The sequence below is a fragment of the Musa acuminata genome, chromosome BXJ2-11 (assembly GCF_036884655.1).
Source record: "Musa acuminata AAA Group cultivar baxijiao chromosome BXJ2-11, Cavendish_Baxijiao_AAA, whole genome shotgun sequence".
Taxonomy (NCBI): Eukaryota; Viridiplantae; Streptophyta; class Magnoliopsida; order Zingiberales; family Musaceae; genus Musa; species Musa acuminata.
In genome coordinates, this window is record NC_088348.1 from 8067783 (window position 1) to 8084596 (window position 16814).

The 16814-nt window shown below is 37.3% G+C and overlaps 1 pseudogene; it reads right to left on the bottom strand.

The window, feature by feature from the left end:
* Nucleotides 1-10186: 10186 nt before the first annotated feature.
* On the bottom strand, nt 10187-16539 carry LOC103971179 (serine carboxypeptidase 1-like; annotated as a pseudogene).
* Between the last annotated feature and the right edge of the window lie 275 nt (nt 16540-16814).

Consider the following 16814-nt stretch of genomic DNA (forward strand, 5'->3'; position numbering starts at 1 on the left):
CATATCAGCTGGATTGTCCTTCGTATGAATTTTCTGAACAAAGACTTTTCCCTCAGCAATGATATCCCGAATAAAATGAAACTTCACATCGATGTGTTTTGTCCTCTCATGATACATCTGGTCTTTAGTCAAATAAATAGCACTTTGACTATCACAGTAAATTGTAGTAACACTTTGATGCAAACATAATTCGTTGAACAATCCTCTTAACCATAAAACTTCTTTGATCGCCTCTGTCACTGCTATATATTCTGCCTCTGTAGTAGATAAAGCTACGACAGGTTGTAAGGAAGCTTTCCAACTAACTGCACAACCGCCAACACAAAATACATAGCCTGTCAAAGATCTTCGTTTATCAAGATCCGCGGCATAATCAGAGTCGACGTAATCAACCAAAGTGTCACGATTTTTCCCAAATTCCAAACAAGCATCTGAAGTCCCTTGCAAGTATTTGAGAATCCACTTCATAGCCTGCCAATGTGTTTTACCTGGGCGAGACATATATCTACTAACCACACTGACTGCTTGTGAAATATCTGGACGAGTACAAACCATTGCATACATAATACTACCGATGGCACTAGAATATGAAACTTTCACCATATATTCTTCCTCTTCAACTGACTGTGGTGACTGAGCAGCACATAGCCGAAAATGGCTAGCAAGAGGAGTACTAACTGGCTTAGCATTTTTCATGCCAAACCTCTCCAAGACTTTCTTGAGGTAATTTTTCTGAGTCAAAAATAATTTTCCAACTCCTCGGTCTCTTTTGATCTCCATGCCAAGAATTTTTTTAGCTGCTCCCAAATCTTTCATTTCAAATTCACTACTCAGTTGCATTTTCAAAGTGTGAATTTCTAGCAAATTCTTAGCTGCAATAAACATATCATCAACGTAAAGCAACAAATATACAAAAGAGCCATCAGTTAACTTCCGGAAGTAAACACAACTATCATACATGCTCCTCGTGTAACCATGACTAAACATAAAAGAATCAAACCTCTTATACCACTGTCTTGGAGACTGCTTCAATCCATATAAGGATTTCTTTAACAAGCAAACATGGTCTTCCTTACCATCAATTTTAAATCCATGAGGTTGCTCCATATAAATTTGTTCTTTAAGTTCACCATGTAAGAAAGCTGTCTTGACATCAAGTTGCTCTAATTCCAAATCATACATGGCAACTAAAGCAAGCAAAACACGAATAGAGCTATGTTTAACAACAGGTGAAAAATACGTCATTAAAATCAACACCATATACCTGACTATAGCCCTTTGCAACCAATCGTGCTTTGTACCTTGCATCTTCAACCCTTGGAATATCTTCCTTCCTTTTGAAGACCCATTTGCATCCAACAATTTTCTTACCTGAAGGTGGCTTCACAAGATCCCAAGTTCTATTCCGATTGAGAGATTCAATTTCTTCATTCATCGCAATCAACCACTTAGCAGAATTATCACAAGAAATTGCATCTGAGTAGGAATTAGGCTTACCAACTTCACTTGTCTCTTCTGCAATAGACAAAGCATATGCAACCAAATTTGCATATCTTTGTGGTGGTCGAATATCTTTCTGTGGTCTATCCTTGGCTATGGAATATTGCTCTTCCTCTAGATCATCTGCGTCAGTAGACTCGGGACCACCTATTGACATTCTTTGAGTAGAAGAGTTTGACTGAAAAGAATTAGAACTCCTAATCTCAAGCTCCACCTGCTTCTACGCACTATCATTTATACAACTAGTAGAATCCTCTTTGGAAGATAACATAAACAATTCATCAAAAGTAACATCTCTACTGATTATAAATTTTGGAGATTTGGGATCAGAACACTATAATCTGTATCCTTTCACCATAGAAGCATACCCAAGGAAAATACATTTTTTAGCTCAAGGCACTAATTTTCCTTCATTTACATGCATGTATGCTGGACATCCAAAAATTTTTAAATCAGAATAATCAGCAGAAGTACCTGACCAAACTTCCTTCGGAGTTTTAAAGTTAAGTGCTACAGAAGGAGCGCGGTTGACAACGTAACAGGCCATATTAATCGCCTCTGCCCAAAAGTCCTTTGTCAACCCTGAATTTGAGATCATACACCTTGCTCTCTCCAAGAGTGTTCTGTTCATATGTTCGGCTACACCATTTTGCTGAGGCGTCATCCTAACAGTGCAATGCTGAACGATTCCTTCATTTTTACAGAATTCTTCAAAGTCACCTTCATAAAATTCCATGCCATTATCTGTTCGAAGCCGCTTAATCTATGTACTTGTTTGCTTCTCAATCAAAGCCTTCCATTGTTTAAAGGTTAGAAAAATATCATTTCTATGCTTCAAAAAATAAACCTAAACTTTCTTGGAATTATCGTCAATGAAAGTCAACATATACCTAGCACCACCCTTAGACTGAACATGAGTTGGACCCCAAAGGTCTGAATGAATATAGTCAAGAGTACCTTTCGTTTTGTGAATTGCTGGAGAAGTGAAGCTGACTCTTTTCTGCTTTCTAAAAATGTAGTGTTCACAAAAGTCCAGTGGCCCAGTACTCTGTTCGCTAAGTAGACATCTTTTGCTCAATATGCTCAAACCTTTTTCGCTCATATGACCCAAACGCATATGCCATAATTTGGTGATGTCAGAATCAGACAATGATGATGACGACACTACAACCGAGCCTGTGACAGTAGTTCCCTGTAAAATATATAAGCTACCAGACCTACAAGCTTTCATAACAATAAGGGCACTTCTAGAAACTTTCATAACTCCACCTTCAGTTGTGTATTTACACCCAAGAGCCTCTAGGGTGCCTAAAGAGATGAGATTCTTTTTTAAATTAGGAACATTTCTAACATTAGTGAGCATCCTCACAATACCATCATGCATTTTAATTCGGATTGTTCCTACACCAACAATATCACATGCGGCATTATTGCCCATCAAAACAATTCTACTATTACAAGATTCATATGTGGAAAACAAATCCCTATTGGGACACATATGATAAGAACAACTTGAATCTAAAATCCATTCATTTTTAGACATCGTTCTGTCATCAATAGCAAAGAAAATATTTTCAACATTCTCATCAGATGCTACACTAGCTTCAGCGGACTCAGTAGTTTTCTCAACAAGTTTTACTTTTTACTTTAATTTATTTTTCAATTTAAAGCAATCAGCCTTAATGTGCCATATTTTATGATAATATCTACATTCCAAATTTCTATGTTTGGATTTGGATCTAGATTTAGATCTATTACTGTTAAATTCTCTTTTATTCATTCTACCCCTGACAACCAAACCCTCAGCCTGATTCTCTCTACTTTCCCCAGTGATATTCCTGTCTATCTACTCCTTAGATTTTAGTGCAGATTTAATTTCTTGATACGAAATTGTTTCTTTTCCATAAATCAAAGTATCACGAAAATGCTTAAAAGATTGGGGAAGAGAACACAAGAGTAACAAAGCCTTATCCTCATCATCAATTTTTTGCATCTATATTCTCCAAATCCATAACCAAAGAATCAAACTTATCAAGATGTGAGAGTATAGATGTACCTTCAATCATCCGAAGCATATATAGACTCTGCTTCAAGTAGAGACGATTCTCCACTGTCATCTTCATGTACAAGGCTTTAAGCTTATCCCACATGCTCTTAGCCGTAGTCTCCGTAGCTACCTCCCGTAAAACCTCGTCAAAGAGATTTAGAATGATGCTTGATCGGGCCTTCTTATTCATACCCGCAAGCTCTTCTTTTGACATATCATCTGGAATGCTTTCGGCTCCCTGCAGTACCAAATCAACTCCGTCTTGAACTAGAATGGCCTCCATCTAGAGTTGCCACAAGCCGAAGTTGACATTTTTGTCGAATTTCTCGACAACAATCTTTGTTATTGTCATCGTTGCCAAAAGATCCCGAAACCAGGCTCTGATACCAGTTTGTTAAAGCTAGCCCCAGGAAATTTACCATAAGGTAATTTTGGCAACACAACAAAGACAATAAAGCGAAAAGATAAAAGCGACAAGAACACCAGATTTACATGGTTCAGTCAATTAACTTTGGCCTACATCCACGGACGAAAGAGGAGCAAATCACTACTATGAAAAGGGACTATTACATATGCCTTAGGAAGATGTTCCTAGGCCATAAAACACTCGAAAATACTAAACAAGAAAAACCTCATCAATAAGCCCAAACTATTTAACTGAGTGTGGACTTAAACCCAAAGCAAATACTTAGGTTTTCTTGTGGTGCATCTGACTTCAAAGCCCAGGCCCTTATTTATAGTTCCAATAAGAGATAACAAGCCTGATTTTCCCGATGTGGGACTATGGGACTTGCCAAACTAACATTAGCACCTTACCCCATGTAACCTCCAACATCTCCCCAAGCTCTCGAGCTCATTTTTCTACTACACTAGCCTTCTTCTCAAGCTTTGAATTGAGTATCTTTACCAAATCGAACTCTTGAGCCAACCCCAATAGCCTCTCTTCTATATCTAGGTTGTTGTCTCGGATGCTTTCCAACTGTTTGACTAATGTAGTAAACGCTTGTTAAGTTTCCTCCAACTTTTGAGCCAATTGATCATCCCGAGCTCTCGTCTCGACTAGAACAATAAGAGGAGGATCAACATCGGCATCCTAAGCCGGTCAAACAGGGCCGTCATATAATGATGGTGTTGCAAAATATGCAAAAGAGTAAAAAAAATAAAAAAATAAAATGTCACGACTTGGCTTACCAATACTTCATGATGATAACTCTAATCAAGCAGCACCTTAGAAGGAGAGAGCTAGATTTGTTTTGCCTGACCCAAACAAAGAGATTCCCAGGTAATATTGCTCCGAGGTTTCACATTTATCTCATATCTTCTGCCCCTCATATAAACCTCTCCATCTTAACTACAACAAAAACCCTAAAGTTAGAACGGGTAGATCGGCTATAGTCAAAGTAGCAAAATATCGAGATTTCCCCTTGTACAAGTCAATCATCGACCTTGGCCCTTCTTCTCCTTGGCCCAAGGGAGACCTAGGGCCCTTTGGGACTCTCCACAAGCTCTAATGCTGCCAAAATAGGACTCTCTATAGGCTCCAACGCTACAAAAATAGGACTCTCCATAGGCTCCAACGTTGCCAAAATAGGACTCTCGTAGGCTCCAGGGTTGGCAAAACAAGGCTTCCATTTACGACAGGCTCCTTGGACCTCCTCTCCTCAAAAGACGAGGGACCCTCCTCATGACCACTTTATACCTCTTCTTGGGCCAGTCGATGCTTGTGTTTTGGCCCGACTAGGTCAAACCCAACTCTTCGGGCAGCACCTCATGGATAGGGGGTCAAGATTGCTGAGGTGACAACTACACTAGAAGAGTAGCCATGCCACTATTTCTTCAAGGAGTACAGTCCATGCCTATAAAAAAGAAAGACTGACATTATGAAACTGTAGAAGATCAAAAGTATGCAACGACGAAGGGGATCGAGATATACCTTGAGAAATCAAAGTAAGAATTGCATTGACCAGCCAATTCTAATCCATCTTTCAAATGGTCTTGAATGAGGAAAGAATATCCTTTAATTGAAGCATCTAGTCCCCTTTCTCATCTGACAACATGGGAGAGGCATGGTCAAAGGAGTGAGCTGACTAAGAATGGTTGAACCCTCAATCATAACTAGATTTACAAAGAAAGAGCTTCTTCCGGTCCTTATTATTTAAAGGGGCACCGATGAATTTAAAACCTCCCTAAGCAACTAGATAGTAGTTACTCTTTCTTTTGTATAATAAAAAATAGAAAGCAAATAGCTTACGAGATGGTATGCATTCTTTTTTCTCATTATATTATTTGATATTTTATCATTTATATTGCTTGTTGCATGTGATATCCATAAATTTGTGTTATGAGAATCGGATTATGATAAGATCACGATAATGAGACCGATTCGCCTTTAAACATAGATCCTAAATAATCTCGGTCATAGGTTACTTGAGAGGGACATCGAGATAATCAGATAGACTAGTGTATTGTATTCCTATAATATGATGAAGGCGACTGATCTCATAGCTGCTCGTGTGGAGGTACTATGGCTGCAGTGCAAGTGTTCATTGGAGAATGAGTTCATTGATTGATCCAATCACGGAATACTAGATGATTAATGATACCTCATTATCAAATAAGGATTCCGTTATCATAGTTGTGTACCTAGTTCTTAGACTTAAGACACTAAGGATATCCTGTATGAGTACTTTATTCTCTAATATCGGACTTATAAGCTTGAAAGTTTTAGATCTAGCACAACCAATTATCAGGAGTGGCAGCCAACCTTACGAGGACTATTGAGTGTCAATAAAGGATCAACCACTCTAAATGTCATAAGAGAAATATCTCATATATTCTTACTCAAACAAATTCATTGCTAGGGTCATTCAGATTGAGAGAGAGTTCTCCGTGAGAATTCGATGAGAGCGAGACGCGAGTAAAAATCATATGGGTCTAACAGCACTATGCCCGGTATACAGTCTTTGAGATATTAGATGGACAAGAGACTATAAGTATACGATAACTAAGGACAGGTAAGTCTAATAGATTGGATTCCTATGTATCATCTGGGGACTACGACGTAGTGGCATAGTACGTCCGTAATTGATGAGTCGAGTAAATTATTATTAAGATAATAATTTACTAAGCTAGAAGGAGTTCTGACATGTATAACTCATAACCAGCTCGATATTGGGCCTAGATGATCACACACATATAGTAGGCATTGCGACGAGTAGAGGTTCGAATATGAGATATTCATTAGAGCCCCTATCTTATTAGATATCCAATAAGCCCTTGAATTATTAAATCCTATGGATGAGATTCAATAAGAGCCAATAAGAGATTATTGAATAGAGATCCACTAATCTAAAAGACTTAGATAGTTAGATGGAGATCCAGTACCCAATAGAGTATAATCCATTAAGGTTAAGTTAACAAGAGACCTCTACAAATAGAAGGGAACCAAATGCTCATAGGCTATAGGTTTTTTGTTGCCACCTCATATTCTCCTCTTCCCTGCTCCTCCTCAGATAATAGGCCTAGAGATTTAAGGAGTGTCGTTATAGCCCTACTGTGTGGATCATCGCTAGAGAGGAGGATGCTTGACCTCCTTCACCCTCTCCTATAAATATGCAGGGATTTAGAGATATACGATCTCCCTAGGTAATATAATTTTTCATATACATAGTTTTCAATTTTACGGATTTTGTGCACCAATCTTCACATGACAACGAACATAATTTATGAGAAATTTAAGGATTTTTGCTTTTTGTTTTTTCGTTGCGCATGTGATGTTGCCCCCAGAATTCCCTACAATGCCTATAATGCCGACACACTTGTATTTCTTAATGAACACTACTAGATAATGCCAAGAGATAGGAACCATCCGGGATGGAGATATGCCCCACCATTTAAAACAAGATACTATCACATGATGAAGGGGGGGGGTGGGGGTTAGAGTCTCGCCTTGAGGGCATCACAAGACAAAGATAAGGATCTTGACGCTAAACTAAATGGATACTAGTTAAGATGGGGAGCCTACAACTCAAACTCGATCGAGATAGAGTATTTGATTCACAAGCACTCAAAGAGTAGAACACCCACTACTAAGTTACATTCATGTGCACTCTTCATCAGTCCTAAATCTCATATAATCCTATAGTCTATGGGAGTTACCCCCCTTGAGGTGGAAGAGGCCAGGGCTCCTCCCGATCTTGGATTATGACAACGTGTGGACTTTAACTGATTGATATCGATAGATTGAAGGGAACTTGCCCGAGAAGGAAGAGACATTCTAACCTAAGTTATAGGACTAAGTGATAGATGACATGAGGATGGACTCACCTCTTTTGGAACCAAAGCTAAGAAGAAGGTTCTCGAGGTTAGGGTTCGAGCAAAGGAATAAGCCCCACCAAATCCACCAAAAGATGTTTTAAAATACAGAATGACTCCTCTCCTCTCATGATTTATACGAGTATCCCTTCGAGGTTACATCTAAGGGACATTGTCGTATTGTTGTGATGCCAAAAATAGAAAAAAAATTATTTGATCCACTACTTATGCAAGAGAGAATTTGGGGAAATCTTCCCGTCACCAAGGTGCTAACGAAGGAGGATATGATGGAATCTCTATCTCTCCTTCAGCATTACGATAATCGATGAGTCTCCCTCGAGATACCCACTTCACTTTCTCTCTCTCATTTCCCCTTCATTTATTAAAACACTAATCTAAAGGATGTTAAAAGATACTAATAGTGTCGCTTGTGGGATCTAGCCTATGACTATGAGAACCCCAATCAAGATAAGGAAGTCTCCCACTCCCCACGAAATCACTTTCCATAACTAAGACAAAGTATCTCCTTGGGATCGGTCTTCTAAAGTATGTGAGTTGGGTACACTTGACCCGTGTAAGAGGAAATCTACTACAATGAAAAAATGAACCAGGAAGGCACTCAAGGCGCGTGAGTTGGGCATGCCCGACTCGCGTAAGAAGAAATCTACTATGACGAAAAAATAAGCTAGGAAGACACCCAAGGCACGTAGTTGGATACACCCAACCCGCGTAAGAAGAAATCTGCTATGACGAAAACACGAGCTAAGAAAGATGCCAAAGGCATATGAGTCGGGCACGCCTAACTCGCGTAAGAAAAAAATCTACAACGGTGAAAAATGGGCTAGGGAGGTGCCTAAGGCATATGAGTTGGGTACGCTTGACCCGCGTAAGAAGAAATCTACTACGGTGAAAAATCGAACCATGAATAGTACCCGAGACACATAAGGTACGAAAATGCGACCCACACCCGATGAAACCCGCTATAAAGATATGAGACAAGAATGCTCAAAACACATAAAGACCAAAAAGACTTGCTCCAAACCCTAAAAACCTTGAAGCATGCTTTCGGTGGGAACAAAAGATAGGGAATATAAAATTAGCCAGCCATCATTCATCATGTCAATGCTATATCAAGCCAACACCCTCCTATCCATAAAGATCAAAGACCAAAAGGCAACTCGAGTCAATTACCAAGTTATCGAGTTGCGGAGTTGCCAAGCTACCTCCTATGCAGAATATTCATGGAATATTCATAGAAAAATAAGAAGACGGTTCAAGTTAGTTATGAAATGACTCCCCCTATAGAATATTCATAGGAATATTCTCAAAAGTTCATAAGGCTATTCAAGTAGAACCAACTCCCTATGAAATATTCGTAGAGATATTCTCAAAAGATTAGAAAATAGTTCGGGTTGGTTACGAACTGGCTCCCTTGAGAAATATTCATAGGAATATTTTAGGAAGATCAAAAGTCAGTTCGAGTTAATTACAAATTGCCTTCTCTATAGGATCTTTACAAGATGTCTCCCCCTTGAAGTTAGTATAAAAATACATCCTTAGCTCTAGATTAAAGAGGAGATGAGGAGAAAATGTGCAATCAAGTACTAACTTGAGCATAAGAGGGATCAGCTCAGGAAACCCTTTTTAACCTTGGTTTTTGTATAGAAACAAAGTTGAGAAACCTTGCTCTATCCCATATGACTCCTTACATACGGAACAGGGTCATGTCGTATTAATATAGATATCAACGATATTTCTTTCTTCTCCTTCAATGTTGAAAAAGATGTAAGGAGAAAGAATGCGAACGAGGAAGGAGGTCGTGGGTTGACTTAACTAGGGTTGAATTAAATTGGTTGATTGATTTAAAGTTCGAATAGATCGTAACTCGATTCACGATATTTTGAGCCGGGTCAATAAAAATGATAGGCTAATAAAAGTTTTAAACTCAATTCAAAATTTCTCTACATGACAAGTAGCTCGGATAGTTAGTACTCGAGTATTCGTGTTCCTCTATTATGAAACAAGCTTACACAAAAAGTAAATAATCACCCTCCTAAAAATAATAGTGGAGGCTCAAAAGTCCCTAAAATTAGCTTTAGTCCCTAAAATTAACTTTATATTTTAAAAAAAAATTAAAGAGGATGATTGTTTTCCACAAATCTAAAATTGTTAGTTAAAAAATTAAAACCAGAATAACTTCGAACACACAATAAAACCAGAATATTTCCCATTTTTATAATCTTTGTACTAAAGAGTTAGTTAAAAAATTACAAATCAATCTTGTTATGGTTTCTTGGAGTTCTACATTATTGTTTAAAAGCAATATAACTTCAATCACACGATTTTATTCAGCAAAATAATAATAATAACCTTCACAAAAGAAAATAAAGTAACCCAACTTGTTTTACGATGGAGCTAATTCGATCTGATATATGATAGCTCCCACAAGAGTTACTGCAATTCTAGTCAAATTTAAAGACACAAAATCCTGTTGATCACGACAGTTAGTCCATCTGCCTTGAAAAGGTACTTCAAGATATTTGCTAGCAAAATCTCATGTTCGTTCCCAAAGCAAACTGTTACAGAGAGTCAGCACCATCGATCCACCTCTGATAGGCAGCCAACGCCTCACGTGGCATGTACTCGGCCACAGTATGTCCAGCTCCCTATGCTAAGAAACATGGACATATTAAAGGATGCTGTTAAATGAACATAATATCATTTTGAAAGCTTTTTTAAAGTGCAAATGTCTTGTAGCCACAAAGACTAATATGTTACATTGACTGTAGAGTAATAGTATATTATGTTCGTACGGATTGCATTCATGTTGAGGAGGAAGTTGAATTACATGGACGAAATTTGCGAAACAAAAAGGTTTGAACTCAGGGATAAGCAATTACTTGTCCAGTTGTTAACAATATGCAAAATTTTAATAAGAAACAATAGCATGACGCTCGTCAGACGGTAGGAAGACATACCCCTCTATCTGGTCGTCAACAAGCCACGGATGCCATTTTGCAATCACAGAATAATTCAACGCTCAGATCCACTGGAGTGTTGCAGTATATGGGAGCACCATGTCATGATCCCCACTAAGAAAACAAACACAGCCTCTTACATTACTCGGGCTTAGAAAGTTAAACTGTGATAGATGCTTGTGTCGTACATTTGTGTTAATTTCTTATCCAATATCTTCCAAAGATACACATAAATTGAACCACTAAGATGGAGTTCTAGCTGTATTCAAATAATGATATTTCAACATATATACATATATATATATATATATATATTGGTGTGAAGTTTGCTGGCATTACCATTAAAAAAAGGCTATACCTAATTGATTTGTTCATATTTAATTAATATAAATTTCTCATGTTCGTTATTTGTTTTCAAGTACTCAGTGAATATAATAAATAGATTTGAATAATTTTCATAATTATTTGTTTAAGGTAATTCCGAATTCCTATAATATTTACATCTACACGAGTCTAAAAGATTGAAAAAGTTGCAATGAACCTGTAAACAAATATTCATACTTTCGTTTCACGGGCAACAAAGAACTTAGGTCAGGATGACAAAGGGAGAGGCCAATGAAAGATATAAAGGAAAAGACAGACATTGGGATGGTGGATAATAACATGAAGGTTGATGATCAATTTGGAAAGAAAACAACATGACGAGGGAATGGCATGTATAGAGCTCCAATATTATCATAACCGTGTTAGACTACACAACCATATAAAAAGAAAATGGCAGATACAAAGTTTATTATGGCATAAAATTTAAGAAAGCAGGGAGATGACTAAATAAGGAGGGGAGCTGTCCAACATGAATAGAAACCATACCCATAGATGAAGGCTCTATAACCTTTCTTTGTCAGATTCAAATGAGACGGTTGATGGTGGATAATAACATGAAGGTTGATGATCAATTTGGAGAGTGAAACAACATGAGGGAATGGCATGTATAGAGCTCTAATATTATCATAACTGTGTATGACTACACAACCATATTAAAAGAAACTGGGAGATACAAAGTTTATTATGGCATAAAATTTTAAGAAGGGAGATGACTAAATAAGGAGAGGAGCTGTCCGACATGAATAGAAACCATACCAATAGATGAACGCTCTATAACCTTTCTTTGTCAGATTCAAATGATAAGGTGTCAAGTCCAAGATGACTCTCAAAGTTTATTTGTTTGGTGCACCTTATCTAAGGTCCAGAAACTTCAGCCTGAAAAACTAAAAGGTATTATATGAGAGCAAGCTATAGTAAGCATATCCATAAAATTAACCAAAAATTTTACTAGGAGAGGTACATATATCAATACTGACAATCAAGGTAACTGTAATCTTGCAATGAGTTGAAGAATAAAGTTTCTAAAGAAGTCCAAAACTGAAAAATGGACATAATGTCTCCACAAGTTCGGCATCATAAGCATTGATTTGGTCAAGAGTTTCATCATGTTTGTGATAATCTATCATTAGGTGTTATCAAATAAATGAAATATGGGACAATGAAATTTTACCAATGACTCTCGAAAAAGGTAAATTTCTCAAATATATCAATGATATATAAATAATAATAGAAGTAAAATTGCATACATCATAGCATGAATATAGCTCTTACTGGCATAGCATGTAGAATCTGCCTTGAAGTTTCCAAGTCAAGAAGTCTTTTTGGGGCCATTTCATACTCCTATTTAAGAACAAAGCAACAAAAAATCAGGTTTTCCAAAGGACCATTGTAAACACCAAATTCAATTGCATATCACCGGAAGTCTTCACAAATATTTTCTTTGTTCAGCATAGTTTTGATATCAACTGCTATTTGTATAATTCAAATTTGTTCTTTTAACATTTGTTACGTACATGCAATTTAGTTATGTCAGCCATCCTAAGGAAGTATATAAACTTTCAACATGAGAAAATTACCAGACATCATATAACCACATAAAAGTGTTAAAGAAATTACTAACATGGCAATAAGGACTATATTGAGTCTCGCCATGGATGCTCTCATACGTTCTGAAGGAGTCATATTTATAGGCTACCATGTTGTTTCCCATGGTAAAATGACACGGCAAGCAAAAATGTGGTCTTTATTTATATCTTTAATATGCTGTAGTCAAAAGTAGTATTATTACCGGATAGGACAAATCAAACAAGACCAAAATTTGTCTTACCCATTGAAAATTTTCCAAGTTCCTCAAGCAATCATGGTTACTGTTGCCAAAATATTTCCCTTCACATGAGTTAACCAAATCCTGAAACAATTCAGAAGAATAAAGATCTAGTTGATCCATGTATGACATAAGCGTATCAATTCCCCATATGCTTTTCTTCACATTACGAGCACATTTAATATTGGAGTCACTGAATGGAACTATTTTTCAGTAGCAAAGAGGAGTTATGCATGACAAGGTGGAGACCTCGTATTGTTCATCTGGTATTAGTCCCATCCTATGCGCAAATGGAACCTTGAACTGCTTTCAATATCCAGATTCATTGCTGCATTGCCTAATGAGTAGCCCTGAGATATTTTGTAAGAGAAATAAAGAACTTAAGCTTCAGGCCAACTACATTGTTAGTAAAAACACTAAGAACTTCATTTAGCATTGGATATCACAACCAATATTAACGACAACAGTTAGTATCAAATTTAACCTTGAAATTTAGCTTCGGGCCTTTATCAGATTCAATACCTGAAATATAGATCAATGCAGCACATCAAAAGAAAGACAAGGAAAGAAAATTGAAATTTGAGACCTTGATCATGCATACAAAGCAATAAAAGAACAGTTTTATCCACTGGTTGGATAATCATGTCGATCACCTATATTTATGTATTTCATGTGATAGATCTGTTTTGTGGGCACACTTTTCACTACCTCTTGAGCTAACACTGGTACTAAAACTCCACTATATGAGCAACCAGCCAAATAAAAGGGATTTGGAAGGAATTCGGGATACTCGGAAAACCACTACAAACATCCATTTTATGTTGGTAAAATAACAAAGATTATTGGGTGTGAAAAGATGATAACCATCACTTTCCAAAACTTTATTACAAATTCATATAAATCTGAAACTGTCCGAGTATCATTTGTAGTGTAGTCAGTTGTGTCAGCATAAGAGTATCCTGTTCCTGCTGGAGAATCCATAACAATAATGCTAGATACCTGCAAATTTCTTCTAAGTTCAAGTGATGTTGGGGATCATATTGCCAAGAAAAAATACTTTCGTAAGGAAAAAAAGCTTCATGATTTCTTATGCAAATCAATTTAAAAATGCACTAATTAGACAAAAGTGATCTAACATAAAGTTAATAATAAAAAGAATCATCAAAGAAGCTTTGGTTTGTGACTAAGAAATATATGAATTAATGTCTTTCGAAATGTAATTTTGGAGCTACATTCTCAAATCATAATTAATTACCTTGCCAATGAGGAATCTCCTCCTTAGGAGTTATAGGAGATAGAGAGTTTTATCAAAGATATACAATGATTAAAGGGTCAACTGGGAAGCTTTTCTTGCATTCGCTGCTTTAGGTAATGCAATCAAGCAGCCAATTGGGCTGTTGTTTATGGAATATGAAAACCGACATGTTTTGGAAGGAGCAATTTCACATCCACTTTTTGTAATGTCCTTAATAGGTCGTTTTGTAGACTTTTGAAAAGCTAATATAGTTTTTTTTTTCCTGGAAAAAAAAAAGTTCCATAAAGGGCACTTGTGAACTTGTTACCTAACAGTTCTTGGATTGACATCGAGTTAAACTTTGAAAGTAATGATTTTGACTTCATCACAAGGATAGTCAGTGTGGTATGGAATTTTTTATAAATTATAAGATTAACTTTGATTTTCTATAACAATATAACATAATACATCCTAGTCAATCACTAAAACAAACAAACAATTTGCTACAATGTAACAAAAAAAAAAAAACATGTACAATCATAATAATTCATCTGCAAAAATTAGATTTAGCAACTTAGTCCATGAGTAGGGATTTTTCTTTACTTTTGGTTGTCCATTGGAGTGAACCAATTCGGGCTCTAACTTGAAAGGGCCTGAATACAAAAAAGGAGAATCATATATTGGTCCATATAAAGAAACTAGGTGTCGTAGCTATGATATCATGTCACTTTTATAATTATCCACACGCTTTCAAGCAAAAAAAAAAGTTTTGAATCTAGCATTTAGACTGGAAAAATCACTTTAACATTTGGTCCAAGTAACCTTCAATTTTAAAACTTCATCCAATAAATTTCACATATAATGATAACATTTTTTTGACAATCTAACCATTTATTGTCAATCATTTATTTCCTAAAAATGTATTTCTTATTAATCACAATTGACTAATTCAATAATTATTATGTTTCAGTGATTTAAAAAGTGCTCGGTGCCAAAAGGTACCAAGGTACAAAAACACTCGGGGTGCTAGGCGCTCGCCCGAGTGAAGCGAGACACTAAAATATAAAAATATATAATATAATTAATTAATATAATTATTTAAATAAAAATATGATATTAAATTAAAAATCTTACAGAATCACAATATCACATTAACAAAAAATCTCAAAATTCAAAACAATAACAATAATTTCAAATAAATAAAAAAAGCAGTATTAAAATTAAAATAATATATTATTAATCTAATAAATAAATAAATATTGTTACTAGTATACAGTTAACAGTATATTGTTAATATATTGTTAACAATATACTATCGAGTCGATGTGAGAAGAGGGAGTAGGAGTAACAATAGCGGAAGTGGGAGCAGGATCGATAGTGGGAGCAGGAGCGACGATAATGGCGAGCAGCGATAGTGGCAGCGGCAGCGGTAGTGGTAGCGGTAGCAGCAAGCAGCGGTAGCAGCAACGGTAGCGAGGGAGTAGTGTTAGAGTAAGACTGAGGCTGCTGACTGAGAGAAGCAGCAGTGAGCAGTGGCTGCAGGAGCGGGAGCGGCGAAAGTGGCAGCGATGGCAACGACGACGAGCAGCGACAGCAACAATAGTGGCAACGGCAGCGGAGAACAGCGACAGCGAAGAGGGACAACGACAGTGGAGAGAGGCAGCGATAGTAGAGAGGAAATGTCAGTGGCAAAATTGCGAACAGGGTTAGGGTTGGGGAAGTCACAAGAGGGATGCTCGGAGGCTTATATCGGTGCTTTAGTTGGTTTGATTGAACCAACTAAAGCACCAAAGACCGAACCAATGTTTTCCAGAGACCGAACCAAACGTAAAACATTGGTTCGGTCGCCTGGATTAACTCGGGCGCTCGCTCGAAGCACCCGGTGCCTGGGCTCGGAAGAGCGCCCAAGCGACGCCTCTTTGAAGCGAGGCGCCTGGACATGAAGCGAGGCGCTCAGGCGATGCCTCGCCTCGCCTGAGCGCCTAGGCGAGCGCCCGAGCGCCTATTGAAATCGTTGCTATGTTTTATATAATATCATATTAAATGTCATTTATAGTTTAAGCATCTTTAAGTGACTCTTTTATTTGAAAATTTTCTTGTGAAGAACTTCACTTAATAATACATACAAAAGTTTATGGTTAATTTCTCATGGCACATTACCATTAAAAGTTGCAAACGTAGTATCATAATCAGAATCAGGGATTGTTGTACCGCCCAAAATGGTATGGTTTGGGTGGTATGTACCGATCAGAGGCATGGACTGATACGCGGACCATCCTGTTTCGTGCGGTCTGCATTGAAATAATAAAAAAAAATAAAAAATGGTGGGCCCTAGTCCATTTCAGTGTTTAAACAAAAGGCATATTAGGGCTCTTCTCGCGTACGAAGCCACGACACAGCCTCTTCGCCGCTATGATGCAGCAGTAAATCTGCCTCTTTGCCGCTTCATAGCTGCAGCGACGCTACCTCTTTGCTGATTCGCATTGCGATGTTGCAGCGGCACTGCCTCTTTGCCAGTTCGCCGCCATGATG